Source organism: Salmo trutta, chromosome 3, assembly GCF_901001165.1.
Source record: "Salmo trutta chromosome 3, fSalTru1.1, whole genome shotgun sequence".
NCBI lineage: Eukaryota > Metazoa > Chordata > Actinopteri > Salmoniformes > Salmonidae > Salmo > Salmo trutta.
Genome location: NC_042959.1, coordinates 32,947,160 through 32,955,118, shown reverse-complemented (window position 1 = coordinate 32,955,118; position 7,959 = coordinate 32,947,160).

The window sequence follows — 7,959 nt, the reverse complement described above, 5'->3', positions numbered from 1 at the left end:
CCCGGCCTCTAAGTGCGCCGCCTCTGGATGAGCGTTTTCCTGTTTGCTTATGGCCGTATACAGCTCATTGAGTGCGATCTTAGTGCCAGCATCGGTCTGTGGTGGTAAATAGACTGCTATGAAGAATATAGATGAAAACTCTCTTGGTAAATAGTGTGGTGTACAGCTTATCATGAGATACTCTACCTCAGGCGAGCAAAACCTTGAGACTTCCTTAGATATCGTGCACCAGTTGTTCTTTACAAATATACATAGACCACAACCCCTTGTTTTACCAGAGGCTACTGTTCTATTCTGCCGATACAGTGTATAACCCGCGAACTGTATGTTATTAATTTCGCTGTTCAGCCACGACTCGGTGAAACATAAGACATTACAGTTTTAAATGTCCCGTTGGTAGGATATATGTGCTTGTAGTTCGTCTATTTTATTATCCAATGATTGTACTTTGGCTAATAGGACCGATGGTAAAGGCAAATTACTCACTCGCTGCAGGATCCTTACAAGGCACCCCGACCTTCATCGTCAATATATGACAGTCCGGTGTCTGGAGTAAATCCCTCTGTCCAACTCCTTAAAGAAAAAATCGTCTTTCAATATGAGGTGAGTAATGCTGTCCTGATTTCTAGAAGCTCTTTTCGGTCATAAAAGATGGTGGCAGAAACATTATGTACAAAATAAGTAACAAATAAGGAGAAAAAACACACAATAGCACAATTGGTTAGGAGACCGTAAAACGGCAGCCATTCTCTCCGGCGCCATCATTAACAATATGGTCTATAGGTTAATTTGCATAATTTAGTGGAATTAGATTGGCCTGTGTGTATTTTCATTAGTCATCGTGCATCTTATTTATCCAACACAACTATCTCATGTGCACAGCATACAGAGCCTATTTTGACCGAGATTTCTTCCGTAGCTGGTTGCTGCTGGAATAAAATTTGCTTTTACAAGCCCATTCATTGGGAAACAGTTCTAAATGCAATTGCATGTTAAAAACAAGGCATGGCGTTATGGGCGGGCCTGGCCTGCCCTGGCCTGCCCATCCAAATAAAATAATGAAATATTGATTATTTATTTGAGCGAGACAAAGACGAATCAATATGAGATAAATCATCCGAGCAAGCGAAACAGCGCCCCTCTGTTTAAGTATGTGTAGTCCATGAATCTGATGTTTTCTGGCATGTCATATAGTAAGACAAAGTGTCGCTGTTTCGCTCGCTCATATGTTTCTCCGGTGAGTAGTTTCTTCTCCAGACAGTAGAACCTGCTCCGCTCCTTCTACGACAGTTGAAGGTGCCATGTCCAGTTGATAACCACCCTGATAATTGCCTCGAAACTCAACCTAAACTATACCGAAACTAATTTCAGCAATTTAACAACAGTTTAAATAAATTAAGTAAAGTATGAATGGGTGAGTTGATGAGCGAGGTGAAGCGAACGATGCATAATTATTATGCAATCACCAATTGTGAATAAAGAACAGGGCAGGCCCTTCTATTGTATTAATCTATTCTAATTTTAATCTCAAAATGGTAGGCTGTGGCAGTCATGAAATATCGTCAGTCGGTGATTGTCAAACAAATTACCGTTGGTCTCACGGTAATTGAACATTAATTAACACTTTTAGCATCTCCTGGCTTCCACACATAGCCTACAAGCCACTGATGCAGACCTTTGAAACATCTACATTTTAAAAAGTCTAACAAATCCATGTATTATAGCCTACACCTTCACAATAAATCGATTAAGCATGATATGAAGAAAATATAGTCTATTACAGAAGAAAATAATAGCAGACTCTGAGATGTCCTTATGTTAGGTCCTGATGTGGCTATGCCAAATGGCTGTGGGCTACACTAGTTCATTTAGCAGAAAAAGATTTGCTTAGAATTCCGTGGCATTATTTTATAGTATGAAGAATACAATTGAACAAAGCTGAATAATGTAAATATTTTCTCCAAACAATTTGAGAGAGTGCAGCTATTCTGTGTTGAGCAGTTAACAAAGAAATGGGTACTCCTATATGCTTAATTTAGAGAAACTTTAGTTGTTCTACAAACGTTGGACTATACGTTTTGATTTTTAATACATTGTAAGGCTGCATGAGACTCTAATGATGATTTGAAAAAAGTCGCTTGAAAGACGAGCTCTGCTTTGGTTTTTTTTTGATCAGGCTGTACACACTTCAATAATCTCTCATTCACAATTTGACAAGCACTTGATAATATCTACAATTTCATGGTGGCATCCCCTTTGTGTGGCCATAATGCACCCTAAAACAAACCATGCCTTTTGCGACCCAGAGTGCTGTTGTGCCCTTCTCCCTGAGTGCTGCGCAAACCGAAGCCCTTCTCACTCACATGGCTCTCCATCACGTGATCGGGTCTTTCTCACAGGCTACCAGTGAAGACACACAAATCAGGGACGCAACTGCGCATGTCCTTGTCTAATTCCGAGGGGCATATTGAAGATATTGGAAGAACTGTCCACATTTACTTCTCGTAAACCAACAAGATGAGTAGGCCTAACGAATAGCAAAAGCACTAGCCTATGTAAATCTACTATCTTCCATAGTACAAAAGTCGACCTATTCTATTCTGTGTGAGAAGTAAATATACAAAACATAGTCTGGGACAGTTGTGGGATAGATCCCAAATTAATACAACCACTAAAAATTGGCTTTACTCAATGTGGCTGACACAACAGATCAGAATGTTTTGCTTAAAATGTTGATAAACTATTAGGCTATTTCTTCACATTATAAGCACAGCAACGCGCACATGGCAGTAGGATATAAGCAGTTTCTTATGCTGGGCATTATTCACAAGTGATAGGCTAATATTGTCACCCATCAGACTATTCTTGATTTAATCTTGTCTTTACATATACTAAATAATATACAGTACCAGTCAAAAGACACACCTACTCATTCAAGGATTTTTCTTTATTTGTACTATTTTCTACATTGTAGAATAATAATGAATACATCAAAACTATGAAATAACACATATGGAATCATGTAGGAACCAAAAAAGTGTTAAGCAAACCAACATATATGTATATTTGCGATTCTTCAAAGTAGCCACCCTTTGCCTTGATGACAGCTTTGCACAATCTTGGCATTCTTTCAACCAGCTTCATGAGGTAGTCACCTGGAATACATTTCAATTAACACGTATGACTTGTTAGAAGTAATTGTAGAATTTCTTTCCTTCTGAATGTGTTTGAGCCAATCAGTTGTGTTGTGACAAGGTAGGGGTGGTATACAGAAGGTACGGCAAGAACAGCTCAAATAAGCAAAGAGAAACAACAGTCCATCATTACTCTAAGACATAAAGGCCAGTCAATGCGGAACATTTCATGAACTTTGAGTGCAGTCGCAAAAACCATCAATCGCTATGATGAAACTGGCCCTCATGAGGCCCGCCACAGGTAAGGAAGACCCAGAGTTACCTCTGCTGCAAAGGATAAGTTCATTAGTTACCAGCCTCAGAGATTGCAGCACAAATAAATGCTTCACAGAGTTCAAGTAACAGACACATCTCAACATCAACTGTTCAGAGGAGACTACGTGAATCAGGCCTTCATGGTCAAATTGCTGCAAAGAAACCACTACTAAAGGACACCAATAAGAAGAAGGGACTTGCTTGGGCCAAGACACCAGGCAATGGATATTAGACCGGTGGAAATCTGTCCTTTGAGTCCAAATTTGAGATTTTTGGTCCCAATCACCATGTATTTGTGAGACGCAGAGTAGGTGAACAGATAATTTCCACATGTGTGGTTCTCACCGTGAAGCATGGAGGAGGTGTGATGGTGTGGGGGTGCTTTGCTGGTGACACTGTCTGTGATTTCTTTAGAATTCTAGGCACACTTAACCAGCATGGCTACCACAGCATTCTGAAGCGATACGCCATTCCATCTGGTTTGCGCTTAGTGGGACTATCATTTGTTTTTCAACAGGACAATGACTCAACACACCTCCAGGCTGTGTAAGGGCTATTTGACCAAGAAGGAGAATGATGGAGTGCTGCATCAGATGAGCTGGCTTCCACAGTCACCTGACCTCAACCCAATTGAGAAAGTTTGGGATGATTTGGACTGCAGAGTGAAGAAAAAGCAGGAGTCAAGTGCTAAGCATATGTCCTTCAAGACTGTCAGAAAAGCATTCCAGGTGAAGCTGGTTGAGAGAATGCCAAGAGTGTGCAAAGCTGTCTGTAAGGATCAATGCTGGAGACAAGAAGCAGGTACAGGGAGTGAACATTTAATTAGCAATGGACATGGACCAGGACAGGACAGCGTCTGGACATGAACACATAACGACATTAATGCTGACACAGGGAACAAACGGGGGAGCAGACAGTTATAGACGGAGCAATCAACAAAGGGAAGGAGTCCAGGTGAGTCCAATGTGCACTGCTCCGTATAATGATGGTGGCAGGTGTGCGTAGTGAAGGGCAGCCTGGTACCCTTGAGCGCCAGAGAGGGAGAGCGGGAGCAGGCATGACAGCTGTCATCAAGGCAAAGGAATCTAAAATCTAAAATATATTTTGATATGTTTAACACTTTTTTGGTTACTACATGATTCCGTATGTGTTATTTCATAGTTTTGATGTCTTCACTATTATTCTACATTGTAGAAAATAGTAAAATAAAGAAAAACCCTTGAATGAGTAGGCGGTGTCCAAACTTTTGACTGGTACTGTATGTGTAAAATTTGTTTTGATTTAGAATGGACCATTATCATGCACGTGTCTTGAAACAGGGGCAGTGGGAAAAAATACATGTCATCTATGCACTTAAATACCGAATGGAGGATGCTTTACCTGTGGTTCATTTTCATGCCAGCCAGGTATGTAATACTCCTGTTGTAAATATAAACAATTTGCTTAATATTATTAAAGTTGAGAAATAAACATAGTAGGCCTAGTCTATAGAAAGCTGATGGGATCCTCCACTTTTTAGTAGAGGCCATCACTCTATGTTCCCGCACAATTGTTAGCCTATAGAAATGTTACACAACATGAGCTCATGGGCTCTCATGAAATGTTTGATTTTCGATTACATTTGCATTGATGTCAGAGTGATTAGAGGGAGTGCTGAGTACCAGGAAGTTTATAAGGCTCCTAATGACCATCAGCAGCATCCGAGCTTGGAGAAGCCTAATTACCGTGACTAAACTGTCACATGGAATTTGACTGCCTTCATGACTAGTGACCACCGGGTATGGCGGGTGTGGTGGTAATACGGTCACCTCCACAGCCCTAAGCCTATATCAGTCCACCGAATCCAAGCAGTCTTATCAGTCTACTCTGGCCTACAGTACTTGGAGTACACAGTGAGAGCGTGCATAATTTACAATGGCAAGAAGACCTAGAGGAATGGATGCACATGCTGCTTTAGCGTTGCTACAAAATCTGAATGAAAACGACTCAGATGGTGGGGAAGAATCGATCGTGACATCTCGGATGATTATTCTTCTGATTCTGAGCCTCAGCCTGAACATACATCTCTGCGGCCTAAGCGCAAAAAAAAAACAGAATCGTGTCCACTGAGCAGGTGAGACAGGAGAGAAGAGTGGAGGGGTGGCACTGTTTGGAAAGAACAAGCCGGTGACAATGCTATGGACGATTATCAGCACAAAATGTAATCACTTAGAGCTACATCTCAAGCAAAAAACAACATCAGTAACGCACTCACCAGCTTTTGTGGTTTATGTGACATGGATGTCTGATGCCATTGCATGAAGACAAACACCATGTAACCACGAGCTGACATAACTATTTTTGACTGCTGTCATATTGACACATTCATTATAATGCCATTATTGCTTTTGTGCCAATTTTCACTATTTATCAAGCACGCTTAGCGCTTATGACTTTTAGGCTACTGATGTTTTCATCATTGGACTGCGCATCTTGCTGATGTTGCGAAGGCAGTCAGGTCTGGAGTGAACCAAGGGCTATATCTGTTCTTAGTTCTACATTTTTTGAAAGGAGCATGCTTATTTAAGATGGTGAGGAAATTACTTTTAAAGAACGACCAGGCATCCTCGACTGACGGGATGAGGTCAATATCCTTCCAGGATACCCGGGCCAGGTTGATTAGAAAGGCCTGCTCACAGAAGTGTTTTAGGGAGCGTTTGACAGTGAGGAAAAAAATAAATGTAAATGTAGGAGGGGTGGTCGTTTGACCGCGGACACATAACGGATGTAGGCAATGAGGCAGGGATCGCTGAGATCCTGATTAAAAACAGCAGAGGTGTATTTGGAGGGCAAGTTGGTCAGGATAATATCTATGAGGGTGCCCATGTTTACGGATTTAGGGTTGTACCTGGTGGGTTCCTTGATAATATGTGTGAGATTGAGGGCATCTAACTTAGATTGTAGGATGGCCGGGGTGTTAAGCATATCCCAGTTTAGGTCACCTAACAAAATGAACTCTGAAGATAGATGGAGGGCAATCAATTCACATATGGTGTCCAGGGCACAGCTGGGGGCTGAAGGGGGTCTATAACAGGCGGCAACAGTGAGAGACTTATTTCTGAAGAGATTCATTTTTAAAATTAGAAGCTCGAACTGTTTGGGCATAGACCTGGAAAGTATGACAGAACTTTACAGGCTATCTCTGCAGTAGATTGCAACTCCTCCCCCTTCGGCAGCTCTATCTTGACGGAAAATGTAGTTGGGGATGCCGTGTCTGAAGCCAGGATTCAGACACGGCAAGGACATCAGGGTTGGCAGAGTGTGCTGAAGCAGTGAGTAAAACAAATTTAGGGAGGAGGCTTCTGATGTTAACATGCATGAAACCAAGGCTTTTACGGTTACAGAAGTCAACAAATGAGAGCACCTGGGGACACACAGGGCCTGGGTTAACCTCTACATCACCCGAGGAACAGAGGAGGAGTGTGTTGGGGACAGAGAATAAAAGGAGCAGATTTCTGGGCGTGGTGGGATAGATTCAGGGCACAATGTACAGACAGGGAAGGGTATGGTAGGGTGCGGGTACAGTGGAGGTAAACCTAGGCATTGAGTGACGATAAGAGAGGTTGCATCTCTGGATGCACTAGTTTTGCTGGGTGAGGTCACCGTATGTGTGGGAGGTGGGACAAAAGAGGTATCTGAGTCATGTTGAGTGGGACTAGGGGCTCCGCAGTAAAATAAAACAATGATAACTACCGTAAACAACAGTATACAAGGCATATTGACATTAGAGAGAGACATAAAGCGAGGCATAAAGCAATCCCAGGTGTTGATTGGGAGAGCTAGCTAAGACAACAACGGGTAAGACAACAACAGCTAATCAGCTAAGACAACAACAACAGGTAAAATGGTGATGAATGGGCAGAGAGGGTCAGTTAACTACACACAGGGCCTGAGTTCGAGGCTGGGGCCGACAGATAAACAAAATTAACTAAATGGAGTACCGTGATTAATGAACAGTACAGCAGGCATCAGTTATGTAGCCAAGTGATCATAGGGTCCAGTGAACAGCAATAGATGAAACAGGGAAACGGCTAGCCTGCAGAGTTCTACGCTAGCAAGCGGGAGACACGGCGTTCATAAAGTTAGCAGGCCGGGGCTAGCAGAAACGTCTTCACCGACGTCCGGCTATGGCCGGTTGAGAGCACATCCAACGGAATTACGTCGGCAGACCAATCGTGATGGCGGGGCTCTGTGTCGACAAAGGGTCCAGGCCAATTGGCAAAAGAGGTATTGTAGCTGGAGTAATTTTGTTTGCTAGTCGGGAGATGTGCCTGGTTTGAGACTAACTGGTGCTAGCTTCGGGACAAGGGGGTTAGCCACTATAGCTACTCGGTAGCAGCTAGCTGCGATGATCCGATGCAAAGGTCCAGCGCTTACAGCAGGAATCCGGTGATGTAGTGGATTCTAGTCGTGTTAGTGAAGAGTCCGGGAGGCATTAACTGTATAGCCGAGTGATCATAGGGTCCACTGA